Genomic DNA, 13,084 nt, shown 5'->3' on the forward strand with positions numbered 1-13,084 from the left:
AACTTTCTTTTTTTCTAAGGATTCCTTTTAACACTCATACTGCAGATCTGCTGGTAATAGAGATTTTTAACTATATATATATAATCCTTATTTCAATGTTGTTTTTAAAGATATTTCACTCAGTCTTGAATTCTAAATTGACAGTGTTTTTTTTCTTTCAGTACTTTAAAAAATGTTCTATAATCTTCTTGCTTTCACTCTTTCAGATGATAAATCTTCTATAATCCTTACCTTTGTTCCTCTGTACATTGTGTAATTTACCCCCCCCCCAGCTACTTATAAGATTTTTCTCTTTATCATTGGTTTTGAGCCATTTCACTATTATGCACACTAATGTAGCTTTCTTCGTGTATCTTGTGGTTGGGATTTGCCAAGCTTCTTAAATCTGTGGACTTTTAGTTTTTACCAAACTTGGGAATTTTTCAGTCATTACTTCAAATGTATTTTCTGCCCTTCACTCCTTCAGAGACTCTAATTACAATTATCGAACCACTAGAAGTTGCCCCGTAGCTTACAAATGTTCTTTTCTTTTTCTTCTTTTTTGTTTCATTTGAATTGTTTTTAATTGTTATGCTTTCAAGTTCATTGATCTTTCTTTACAATGTCTATCTGCCATTAATGCCATCGAGTATATTTTTCATCTCAGACATTATAGTTTTCAACAGCAAGCATCTTATTTTGCTCTTTTTCATACTTCTCATGTGTTAACTTTTTTCATATATGGAATACAGATATAATAATTATGTTTATGTTCTTCCCTGCTAATTTTTCCACCCATGTCAACATTGAGTGGGTTTAGACTGATTAATATTCTTGCTTCTTTCATAATTAGTAATTTTTTATTGAATGACAAATATTGTGAATGTTATGTTGTTGGTGCGAGATAATTCTATATTTTTATAAATATTTGGAAGCTTTGTTTTAGAATGTAATTAAGTTATTTTGCAGTAGTTTGGTCATTTGTGTCTTGCATTTAGGATTTCTTATATGAGATCAGAGCAACGTTCAGTCTAAGACTAATTTTTCCCACTGCTAAGGCAAGATCTCACTAAGTACTCTACCTATCACCTATGAATCTTCAGGTTTTCTATTATGGCTGATGAGAACAAGCACTAGTCCAGTCATGTTTGACTGCTGAACACTGTTATGTCTAATCCTTTCAAGTGGCTCTTTTCTCAGCTTTGGAGAGTTCCTTACATGTATATGCATATCAGTATTCAGTTAAATTCTAGAGAACCACCTGCAGTTTTTTTCCCCCCTGTGGCATTCTCTCCTTTCGAGAGTTCTGTCCTGCAAACTCTAGCTGCTTTGGTTTTCTCAGACTCTCAGATCTATCTCCTCAACCTAGGGAGTACATCAGGCTCTGCCTTGATCCTCCTTCCATCTGGAACTGGAACCTCTCTCCTGACAATAAGCTGGAGCAAGCATAGGACTCATATTGCTTCCTCTCAAGAACCACTTAACTTCACTGCCTGATGTCCAGCATCCCACAAAACATTGTTTTATATATTTTATCCATCGTTTTGTTGTTCTTTCAGGCAGGAAATTAAATGTGATTGTGGTTACTCTATCTTGAGCTATTAAATTATGTGTTTCATGGTATCTGGAAATCATGGAAGTTCCCGGAGGGAATGACAGTGTGGTTCACAGCACAAGAACAGCAGAAGATGGGGATATAAAGAAATCAAAAGGACTGTGAAAAGGGTGGCTTTGAATTAAAGTCATATAGTTGTATGACTAATGGCTTGAGGAGTCTAAGAAGTGGGGAAAACCACAAAGCCTGAAATTTAAGGACATCTCAATTTTCTGGAATCCCAGAGGGATGGGGCTTACAGCCTAAAATAGGTTTCCTCGGGCACCTGGGTGGCTCAGTTGGTTAAGCAGGTGACTCTTGATTTTAACTGAGGTCATGATCTCTGGGTTCTGGGATCAAGCTTTGTGTTGTGTTGTGTTGGAGACTGCTTCAGGATTCTCTCTCTCCTTCTGCCCTTCTCCTGCTCATTCTTCCTGTCTCTAAAATGAGTAAATAAATCTTTAAAAATACATAATAAATAAATAAATAAATAAATAAATAAATAAATAAATAAAACCGTTTTTTTGTGCAAAATAAGAACAAATGTTTCTTGATGATAGCATTTTTATAGTATTAAGCGTGATAGATGCTGCTGCTGCTGATAGATAGATGATAGATAGATAAAATAGTTAATATTTATAGAGTTCTTAGCTGAGAATTATTACTGTTTAACATATATTACCTCTTTTAATGTTTTCAACAACCCTGTGATATAGGAACTAATATTATTTCCATTGTATATATGAGAAACCTAAAATGCAGAGAAGATTAAAATTCTGTCCCCATTCACATGACTTGTGTATAGAAGAACCCCATCCGAACTCCAGCAGAGTTCCAGAGTCTCGATTCTTAGCCTCCCCACACTCTATCCACTCTCTAGCTAGATGAACAGAGAAAAAATAAAAACACACAACTTCTATGTCTGGGAGAAGCAGCTAACTTTCCACATCACATCCTGGCTATTCTGTAGTATGATAGCATTGTTCTGCTTTTGGTCTTAGCTTCTCCTTATCCCTTTATGGAATCTTCACTTTTAAGAAACAGACATGTTGATCAGGTTCAGAGTGAGAAAAAAGCTGAGAAACCTCAGAAGTGGGGACGCCCGGGTGGCTCAGCGGTTTGGCGTCTACCTTTGGCTCAGGGCGTGATCCCGGAGTTTCAGGATCGAGTCCCACGTCGGGCTCCCTGCATGGAGCCTGCTTCTCCCTCTGCCTGTGTCTCTGTCTCTCTCTGTGTCTCTCAGGAATAAATAAATAACATCTTAAAAAAAAAAAAAACCTCAGAAGTGATGATTCAAACTTCAGCAGCAAGTGGACATAAAGAAGTCTATCTTCTAGAAGACAAGGTCAAGAGTTCCTGAAAATCACTTTAAAATGCATATTCAGAAAGTCTATGTCACTATTTTAGAATTGTAAGACCCTGTCATTTTATTTGAATCTCAGAGCACTGTACAACCTTTTTAAAAAAGTAAAGTGACATAAAACTAAGAATTTTACTAAGAAATCAGAGGATGGTAACTTTTGAGATAATTGATGACACGCTATGGTTTTGGGATCACTGGAATTTCAAATTATTTCTCAAAATCAGAACATCTTTCAGAATTAATTGCAATGTAAGTTGTCTATTTAAATGATAACTCATATCCGTATATGGAGGAGACACCTTAAATATGACTTCCTCACATCGAATAACATACTTCTTGCTATAGCTATTCCGCTCAAAATAAACAGGAGATTTAAAAGTTATAATGGTGTATCTCCTTCTGGATAAGACTATTCCAGTGAGCACCACGAATGGGCCCATGAAAGAGTATGCTGCAGAGTAGCTATATCAATGATTCTGCTCATAAATTCTGAGTGACCTCACGTTCATTCCTCTAAATTCTGCTCTTCTTTGTCTCTACTCAACCCCTTGGTGATACCATCCAAAAATCATGGCACTAATACCAATTTTATATTGAAGATTCTCCAAAGTTTATCTTTTATCAAGGCCTCTCCCTTACTCTTTTATCAAACCACCTCATTAGTCTTCCAATTGGATGCCCAAAGCACATCTCAAACTTGGTATGTCCAGACTAAATGCTTGAGCTTCTGTCCAAATCCACTCTGTCCCATCTTCTCCATCTCAGTGAATGACAACTGAATCCTAACAGGTTCTCAGGACAAACACCCTGAGGACTAATACTCAGTTTCTCGCTTTCTCTCACATTCCACTTTGAACATATCAGAAAACTCTCTGTATCTGACCATTTCTCACCTTCTATGTTGCTACCCAGGCCAGGAAAATCTCTATCCTGCGTTACTGTGATGCCCCTCAAGGGATCTCCTTGATTTTGCCCTTGTTCTGCGACAGCCCATATAAAAGTAGTCAGAGCAATCCTGTTAGAAAAATGGCAGAAAATGCCCATTTTGTGCTCAAATCCTTTAATGGCTTCCCTCTCACTTAGAGCAAATGCAAATGTCCTTCCAATGGCCTACAAAGCCTTAAAAGATGGGGCCTTCTATCACCTTTCATATCTTATCTTCTATAGCAGTGCTTCCAGCAGAATATAATTGAGCCGCATGAAAGCCAGAAGTGCAATTTAAAAATTTCTGGAAAAAGTTAAAAGAAGCAGATATAATTAATTTTAATAATCTATTTTATTTGATACAATATATCCAAAATATTATCTTTTCAACAGGTAATCAATAAAAAGTTATCTATGAGATATTTTACATTTCTTTTTTCATGCAAGCTCTGAAACCCAAAGTGTGTTATGCATACAATTCATCTCAATTCAGACTAGCCGCATTCCAAGTGTTTAACAGCCACATGTGGCCAGGGGCTGCCATAATGGACAGGGCACTTCTATAACTTTTTCTTCTCATTCACTGTGCTCCCGTTATACCTGGCATGTTCCTAAAGCACTTGCCTCTCTCACTTTCCCTTAATATAAATTTTTAGTGACTTTAATGTTAGGAAACAAAATCCTGAATATCCGAAGGAGTATAAAGTTTGTACACATCCTCTGGACTATATGGAGAGAGGTGGGGGTAAAATACAATAATAATAATACCCATAAATATAATAGAGTCTTGATACAATCATAATAAGAATTTTGGAAGATTCTAGGATATTTTTAACATTATTTTTTTGGTTCATGTAATCAGGAAAACCTCTTCATTTTTAAGGCCTTTTTGTTTGTTTGTTTTGTTTTTTACTTTCTTTATATTTAATACTATGCTTGAAGAAATCAATCAGTAAACAGTGAATACATGAGAATAAAAGAACCCTCATACACAGGTATATGTACATTCTATATCTCCTTTGTCCAAACTGTAAAATTCTACAGTAACAGCCTGTAAACATAAGCAAATATTCATAACACAAATATGCGTAGCAATTCAGAAATTGTGACCTCTTAAAGGCAATGTCCCCTAACAGGGTACTATGTGCTAATCAGCCAAGTGAAATCTGTAGATTCTGAACAAATTGAACATATGCATGAAAAACATTTCTAATTTTTGTATTATTAAGATTTTATAAGACATGTAATGATTCTTTGGTGTACTTTGTTACAATGCTCATTATAAAATCTGCAAAAAAAGGATTAAAATAAATCTCAGATGTCAACACAATCTCCTGGGCAATTCTTCACTAGACCAAACGATGCCATCCACGACTGCATTATCTATGAAGCTGAGAATGGCTAATGAGGCCCATCTATTGTAATAGAACCTGGGTTATGCTGAAAGGCTTTTTCTCTCTTCCTAGCTAAGGGCTGTAGCCACTCACGCCTGTGGAGAGAGCCTGGCTTTTATAGTTAAAGGCAACAGTGAGATGAGCCAGTGTGTTCGGGGACCAGAAGATTTCAAGCTTAAAACAGCCTCTAAGCTATATGGACAATCCTTACAGTCCAATGTCAGCTCCCTGAAGGCAGGAATCTTTGTCCTTTCTGTTCATGCATATTTCTCAGTACAATACCTGATATACAGTAAGAGCTCAGAAAATATGCACAGAGGAATATACATAGTTGGCTACACACATATGCATATATATACTGATACCAATAAAATAAATTATAAAATTTTGTTTATGTCACCAAAACCATCACACTACCTGAGCATTATGTTTGTCATTTCTTGGAAAACATTAAACAGTATGATTTTAAATACCATTTTTAGCTCCTGCATTTAGTGACTTGTTTATTCTGTTACTTTCAGCCTCCTCCTATGGTTTCAGATGTCTCTAAATAGCATCCCAGTTATTTGTGTTTTCATCTATAATTATTTTCTCAACAAGGATTTTTAAAATCCCTAAGTAGTTTTTAAAGAAAAAAAAAAACAGCTTTTGAAAAATGTGATTTCTCTTTCCCTTTCTGGAAAATTCTGTGATGTGTCCTTAGAAACCAGTAAGATGCAAATACATCACTAGGAATATGGAGATAGAGTGTTTCAAAGACAGTGGGAAGGAGTGAGCATTAATTTCAGTTCTGCTGCTAACTCTCTGAGTCAATCTCGGCAAAAATGTTGTTGTTGGTGGCGGTGGTATATTTGTTTGTTGCCTTCCTGGTCCTCTGTTTTTTACGTGTACATTTAGAGAATTAGGTATTGGGTGGGTCCTCTAGCATTTTTCCAAACTCTGAATTTTTAGGATTCTAGGAAACTTATCCTAACTAAACATACCTTGGTGTAACTGGCTTTAGAAAAACTCCGCTAGAGCTTTACAATGAGTCTGACTGCAAAGGAAGGCTGACGGAGTATGTGAGGCTCCACCTTTATTAGTGAGTCAATATACCTGTGTGACCAAGAGTTCAGATAGACAACCCCCTCTTCTACCACATAATAGCTGTGGGGTCTAAAAGTCACTTTATCTCCTCAATCATCCATAGTATAGAGAAAAGACCTACCCTAATAATATTGACAGCATTAGATTGAAACAAACTTCTAGTATTTGCAACCATATCCAGAACATTGCAGAATCTAACTTCTAGCTTTTACTAGTGTTCTTATCAGAAAGTGTCTAAAGTCAAAGGATAGACTAGAGCCAACAAATAACCCATGTCATGGGATTAAAGACTTACCAAGAGGAGAGAACTGGTCCAAGTTGAACAAATGGCTATTCATGTCCTCTTCAGACTAAATTGTTGTTGAAATGTGCTAAAACTTGCATCACTGTTCACATGATCTGACCCCAAGTAGTTGTTTTCATGCCATTCCAAGTGGTAGAATGGAGAACTTCAAAACAAATACATTGACAGACAGCCCCATTGTTCTGTACCGTCCATGTTGTTCTTCTCTATAAAAGAGAGTGTTTAGGGACAAAGGGTACCCTTGGTTCCATGTTAAGACAACTATCCATATTCCAGTTTATTTCCTAAATAAAGAGCATGGTTGCTTTTGTACAGTCATGGTCTCAAAGGCAAATCCTTTGTTTCAGAGGTTGCATGGGCTATTTCCCGACATGCCTGATTACATGCCTTGCATATTTAAGCATATTGACAATTTCATTTTACTGAGTGCAATAATCCATATCAACAGCTCATCCCTGTTTTGAATTATAAAATGCAGTTATTTATAAATCCAGGTATAAGCAAACTTATCCGCTCTTAGTCCTTCAGGGATTGGACTAGGTCCAAAATTAAGTAAGATGCAGAGCAGCTTATTAAAATTAAGGACTTCCTAAAATTGTTTTTTCACCAAAATGAGGCCACCTGAAAGATTAAAATCTCTCTCATTTTCTTCCTAAAGAGGAAGAAAAAAAGAAAAAAGGAAGGAAAGAAAGAATAAAGAAATCCAAGCACATAATTACATTCTAATTTAAAACTCTAATTGAGCGTTCTTGTATTTGTAAGATGTCCCACTCTTCTAAAGGGACAATGTTCTTATTAGTCACACAAGCTGTCTAATCATTTAAGGGTAAGGCTTCTTCAAACCATATACCTTTACTGCAATGCAAATGAGGGTGCAATTCTCTTTTTTTTTCCTAAGTGCATCTCAAGTATGTACTACATAAGTAACAACCAAATACTCAGGCTGAAAAATGATACCTCCTTGACTAGAGTAAGTCTAAAGACATTTTACTTAAAGTTTTGTACATTTTATAAGTTAGTATTTCTTCTGATCTAAATCCAGAGATTGATAAAAATGAAAAAAAAATAGTACTCATGATGAAGGGACAAATATACTTGGTTAGGGAAGTAGAAGGGCAAGTGATTGAATACATTGATTTTGGAATCCAGGAGAGCTATGTTTGATTTTAGGAGGGCAACCTAATCTCTGGATCTTTCTATCCCTCAAATGGGGATAATAATAGTATCTCTCAGAAAGGGATGCAGTGAAGATTACATGAGGTAATACATCTAAGTGCTTTGAACTATTCAGACCAAATAATCAATAGGTATTCAATATAATCATCATTGGTATGACCAGGGAATAATTTTGCAAGCATGAAACATACTACATTTAATCTTCCATTGTCCCTTTCTCTCTATGTTCAAAGGCCTAAAGGGGGGCAGCCCCGGTGGTGCAGTGGTTTAGCACCGCCTGCAGCCAGTGCATGATCCTGGAGACCTGGGATCAAGTCCCACGTTGGGCTCCCTGCATGGAGCCTACTTCTCCCTCTGCCTGCATCTCTGTCTCTCTCTCTCTCTCTCTCTCTGTGTAAATAAATAAATAAATAAAATCTTAAAAAAAGAAAAAAGGCCTAAAGGGAAAAGGGGAAGGAAACAAGCATTCTCGGAGTAGCTGCCTAGGCACTCTACATAGATTATTTCAATTAGTTATCATAGCATCCACCTGGAGTAGAAGGTCTTATGTCCATTTTAATAAGGAAACTGGCTTAGAGAAAAAGAGAATGAATGTAAAAATTCTGCTGAAAGTCATAAAAAGAAAAAGAGGTTGAGACAACACAAAACAAGGTCCTCAACTGCCAGCTCATACTTCCCTATGACAGAAAGTTCATGTGTGCATGCATGTGTGCATGTGCACACACACACACACACGTGTGTTTCTGAGACAATTCGGGGATTTGTTAGGGGCTACTCACAGGCTCACACAACCTAAGCATGGGTACTTTATTCATTTAATCCTCCGAACAGCCTGTGAGGTGCTATCATTATCTCCATTTAATAAATGAGGAAATTGAAGGTCAGAATATAAGTAATGTGCAGTCAAAAGCTAGTAAGTGGTAGATTAGAGATTAAAACTGAAGTCTGTTTGATGGCATGGCCCACATTATTTCTCTTATACTGGGACACCTGCTGGCAAAAAGCAAGGGTTTTTAAGAGAAATCCTTCATTAAAATTCATAAAAAACTTTACTTTTTAGTCTCTTAAGTTATGTAAGATTTTGCTTTCTCTTGGAAAAATGAGCTGCCTCGTGGTGAATTTTTTCTTGTTGAATAAAAGTGATGAGAACTGATTCTCTTTGAGCCAGGTGAAATGGATGAGTAACTCAGACGTGGGCATCCTGCTGGCTTATTTCTCATGTATTAAGGCATCCAACAAAGGGGAAAGGTCCTATTTGATTTTAACAGAATGTGGGATCCATGCTGCTCATTTGTCAGCTTCCTTCCTGTAGCATCTCTCTTCCACACAGCGAGGTCACAGTGCTGGCGATCCGAATGCTCACGACCTGCACAGTGAACTTTAATATACCACATGTTTCAACTAGAAAATTTCAAATGAACCCTGCTCCTGGCTTTGTGTTTCCAAGCAGCTCATAGATCTTTGTCTGAAACCACTGGGTATAGAAGTGAGTTCACAATGGTATCTCAATAAATGGCCACAGAACCAAAAAGTAAAAGCAGGAGCTTCTTTGATTGACATTCTAACAGAGTGAGCAATACTCCCTAAAAGGCTACCCTTTGGAACATCTTGAAGGAACCATGGCTAGGATCCTATTGACTGCAAAAGGTATAATCATAAATACCAACTGTTACCAGTTGAACTAGCATCTTGGTGGCCAAGTAGGTTAGGCTAAAGCTATCTCACAGAGATTTCCACTACTTACAAATTTTTTAAAATGAGATTTTGGGAGAATAAATTGAGGTATAAATATGCAGATTAGCATCAGCCTGTATAACTGTTCTTTTTTTAATCAGAAGCTATCAATTAGAGATACAAAGAGAAAAAAGCCAAATTGAGCTAAATATCCAAACCTAATTGACTTTTTAAAGTTCTAGCCTCTTGAAGCTTTGTAATTTTAAAGATTTTAAATGGAAAATTATTTTGATTTTTTAAATGCTGTGCCTAAAGGTATTAACTAAAAAGCATTATCTTGGCTCTATATTTAAAGCTTGTCAGAGGAAACAAAGCTAATTATACACAGTATGCTGAAAAGTATGTCTTAACCATGAATCTGTTGTTTAAATGGAAGAAATGCAAGTCTTCAAAGTGTCACTTTTCCAATCCTAAATTCCCATTAAAATTCCTGCCAGTTCTGGATTCTTCTTCCTAAAACACCGGTAAAACTTACTTAAACACATGTACAGGCACACACCACACCTGGGTATATTAAGAGAGCACATATATTTTTTAAATGTATAAATAAGAAACCCAGTGGTATAGAAGAATATAAAGATGTGTAGAAAAACAAATGGTGCCTCTGCGGCACCAATATTCATTCTAAATGGCAATATTTGTTTAACAGACTCTGGGTCAGTTTACATAGTAGGTCCCTGCTGTGGTTCTGGTGCTTATCACCTGGTAACCTGGACAGTAGCAACAGCCTCTGGTCTTTCTTCCCTCCAGCTGGGCCACCAGTCTGCTATGAGAGATAACCTCCTAAGACTCAAGTTACTTTGGGGGGCCCTCTTCTCAGAAGCTTTCCAGGGGTTACCTTTGTTGGCAGAATTATGTCCCATCTCCATTTTGCGGAATTTATGGACCTTGAAGAGACTAATAACAGTATATTTCAGTATCCTTCAAATCATACATTGCCTAGAAAATCCAGGCAGTACATCCCGAGAACAGTTGTATTGTATCAAACCCAGGGATACCTCCAGCCATCCTTGTTGCTGCCCTGGGGACATGGATTGTGATTAGGTTGCTGAACATGGGAGCCAAAGCTTATCATTGTGGCTGAAATTATTCCATCTGTATTTCATTAATTTCTAAGAATCATCTATGGAGCTATTAAAAATATGGATTCCCAGGTTCTGACTCGTCTCCCAAAGGTTCTGATTTGTTAAGTCTTGGATAAGATCCAGGAACCTGCCTTTTAGTGTCCCAGATCATCCTGATGCAACCCAGCAACAAATTCACATTTGGAATCACTCAGAATCTATCCTCCTCATTTTACAGACGTAAAAGCTGAGACTGAGAGTAGTAAAGTAATTTTCAGATGCTCATGCAGAAACCTGCTGCAAACCAGAACTGGAACCCAGCTCTCCCAAATTCTAGCTCTTCCCTGCCTGGAGGCTGCCTATGCTAGAGCAATGGGGCTTCTATGCAGCAATCTACGTGCCGCCTCCTACAGCTCTTCCCTGATTCCACAAGGACTCTATCGCTGCAAATCTACTTTGTCATGAGGACAAAATTTCGCAGAAGAGCCTATATCACAGGTCAATGCAAGAAAGTCATTTCACAAGAGACACTTTGCTAGCTCATCTAATTCATCAGTGTTCTCTGCCTCATTCATTCTGTCTGCCGAGTGGGACTAGAACTGGCTTTCATCGGTTGGTCTATTAGCATTATCAAAAGAATGGACCACGATAAATTCAGTCTCACCACTCAAACTGCTTCGTGACAGATTGCCTGTAAATAACAATATATGTGTACTTTTCTGTTACAGCATTAGCATCAAAGACAAAATTGAAAAATCAGATTGTCAGTTCATAATTTAGCATCCTCATGAGAGAAGTTTATGCATGTCATATAAATGCCTCACAAGCTGACATTTATGTTTTGGGCCAGCTGAGATATATTTACCCTTAACTTGAGCTGAAATGTATACTTGGAAATGAATTTGATCCTCGTATGAGATTCTTTCTCTGGCTAACCTTCTTGGGGGAAAAAAAAAAACTTGACATGTTTGATAGATTCATTAATTCATTCTGGATGAAACTAGTTTTATGTGCTCAAACAGAAATATCTTAAATACTCCTCTGCTTGACTTAACTAATTTTATGTAGCTCCATTTACTTCCATGGAATAGTGTAAGTACCAGGGGAATTGGATCATGGTCTGTTTCACAATAAGAAAATGTGCTTCGTAGGGGAAAAAGGCTTTAAAGACATTTCCAGCTCTGGATTATAAAATTAGTGCTTTTATCACAAACAGGTCAACTTATTCAAGTAAGACTTAATTATTAATTATTAATTCATCCATTCAACAAATATATATTAAGCATTTACTATGGGCTCAAAAGTGCTAGGGACTAGGACATAATAATAAGTAAAAACACATTTCCCTTGCTCAATGGATATACAGTGGCTTCCAAGGGGATATACACATTAAACATATAATCACACAAAAAAGAAATCCATCATACTAGGAGAGTGTAGATTGAGATGGGGTCAGTGAAGTCAGAGAAATATTCTGAGAGGTACCAACAACCCACTTGAGACTGGAAGGGTAAGCAGTTTCTAACTAAGGCAAGGAGGGAAAGGATGTGTATGCATGATATAAGAACATCATGACTGAGGAACATACAGCAGAGTTCTAAAGAAATACTAAGAGCTCCTCAATCTAATAATGTTTTTTTTGAAGCCAAACCTGTGGCTTGTACCAACTCTGTAGGTCCTCGATCACATGGTAATTGTGGCTGAATGGACAAAGTACTTGAGAAGAAGACCTGGGGAGGTTGCTTTAATCTCGGTGGTTCTGAACTTCCACATCTGCAAAGTGAGGTTAATAAAGCCTAGGGTCATAGAAGGATTAAATGAGATCAGGTGTGTGCCAAGATTTATGAATTGAAAAGTAATATACAAAAGTAAAGGATTATAAAAGATTACAGTGACTAATTCTTCCAGTATATAAAGTACTTTCTGGTGAAAATTAAATTGGATATCATTAAGGAAACTCTGTGATCTGTTACACAACAAGCATATTATTTTCTCATGATGCCACACCAACTGGGACACTTGTTCTGGAAGCCTTCATCTAAAATATGTCAAGGACCTAAGGGAGGGAAGAGCCTCATGCAAAACTCTGGCTTCAACACCAAGTGACTGTATAATATCTGTCTGGCCCCAATAGTCACCCTATAAAGATCACAGAGCTCTGGAGAACACAGGTTTTGCTTAACACCACAGGGTAACCACAAATATTTCCTGAAGCTTCTCACCCATAAGTCTTTGGACTGACTAGCAAAATTTTGTTGTTATCCTTACTCAGAATCTCTTTATTCCAGGGTCTTCTCCAGGCCACTGTAGGACCCAAGGGGAATTATATCGAACAAGAATGTTTTAACAAAGTTATAGTGTGGTTATAAAATTAACATCAAGGAAATTCTTCACTAATTAATCTAATTAGAGATTGAAAATTTCAAGAAGAGTAGTAGATGGAAAGTAAAAGAAAGGAAAGTTGAT

General features: G+C 37.0%; 1 long non-coding RNA gene across 2 annotated transcripts in view; it reads right to left on the reverse strand.

The window, feature by feature from the left end:
* LOC140625430 (uncharacterized) overlaps positions 1 to 6,905 on the reverse strand; it is a 76,728-nt gene extending 69,823 nt beyond the window's left edge. Inside the window, exons 1-2 of one of the 2 annotated variants that reach the window (XR_012024772.1) lie at positions 6,636 to 6,905; positions 2,704 to 2,833 (exon numbers count right to left, since the gene is read on the reverse strand). This is a non-coding gene — a long non-coding RNA (uncharacterized lncRNA). The remainder of the gene's footprint in view (positions 1 to 2,703; positions 2,834 to 6,635) is intronic. The other variant, XR_012024773.1, reaches the window with a different exon arrangement.
* Positions 6,906 to 13,084: the final 6,179 nt, after the last annotated feature.

This window comes from Canis lupus, chromosome 36 (assembly GCF_048164855.1).
Source record: "Canis lupus baileyi chromosome 36, mCanLup2.hap1, whole genome shotgun sequence".
Lineage (NCBI taxonomy): Eukaryota > Metazoa > Chordata > Mammalia > Carnivora > Canidae > Canis > Canis lupus.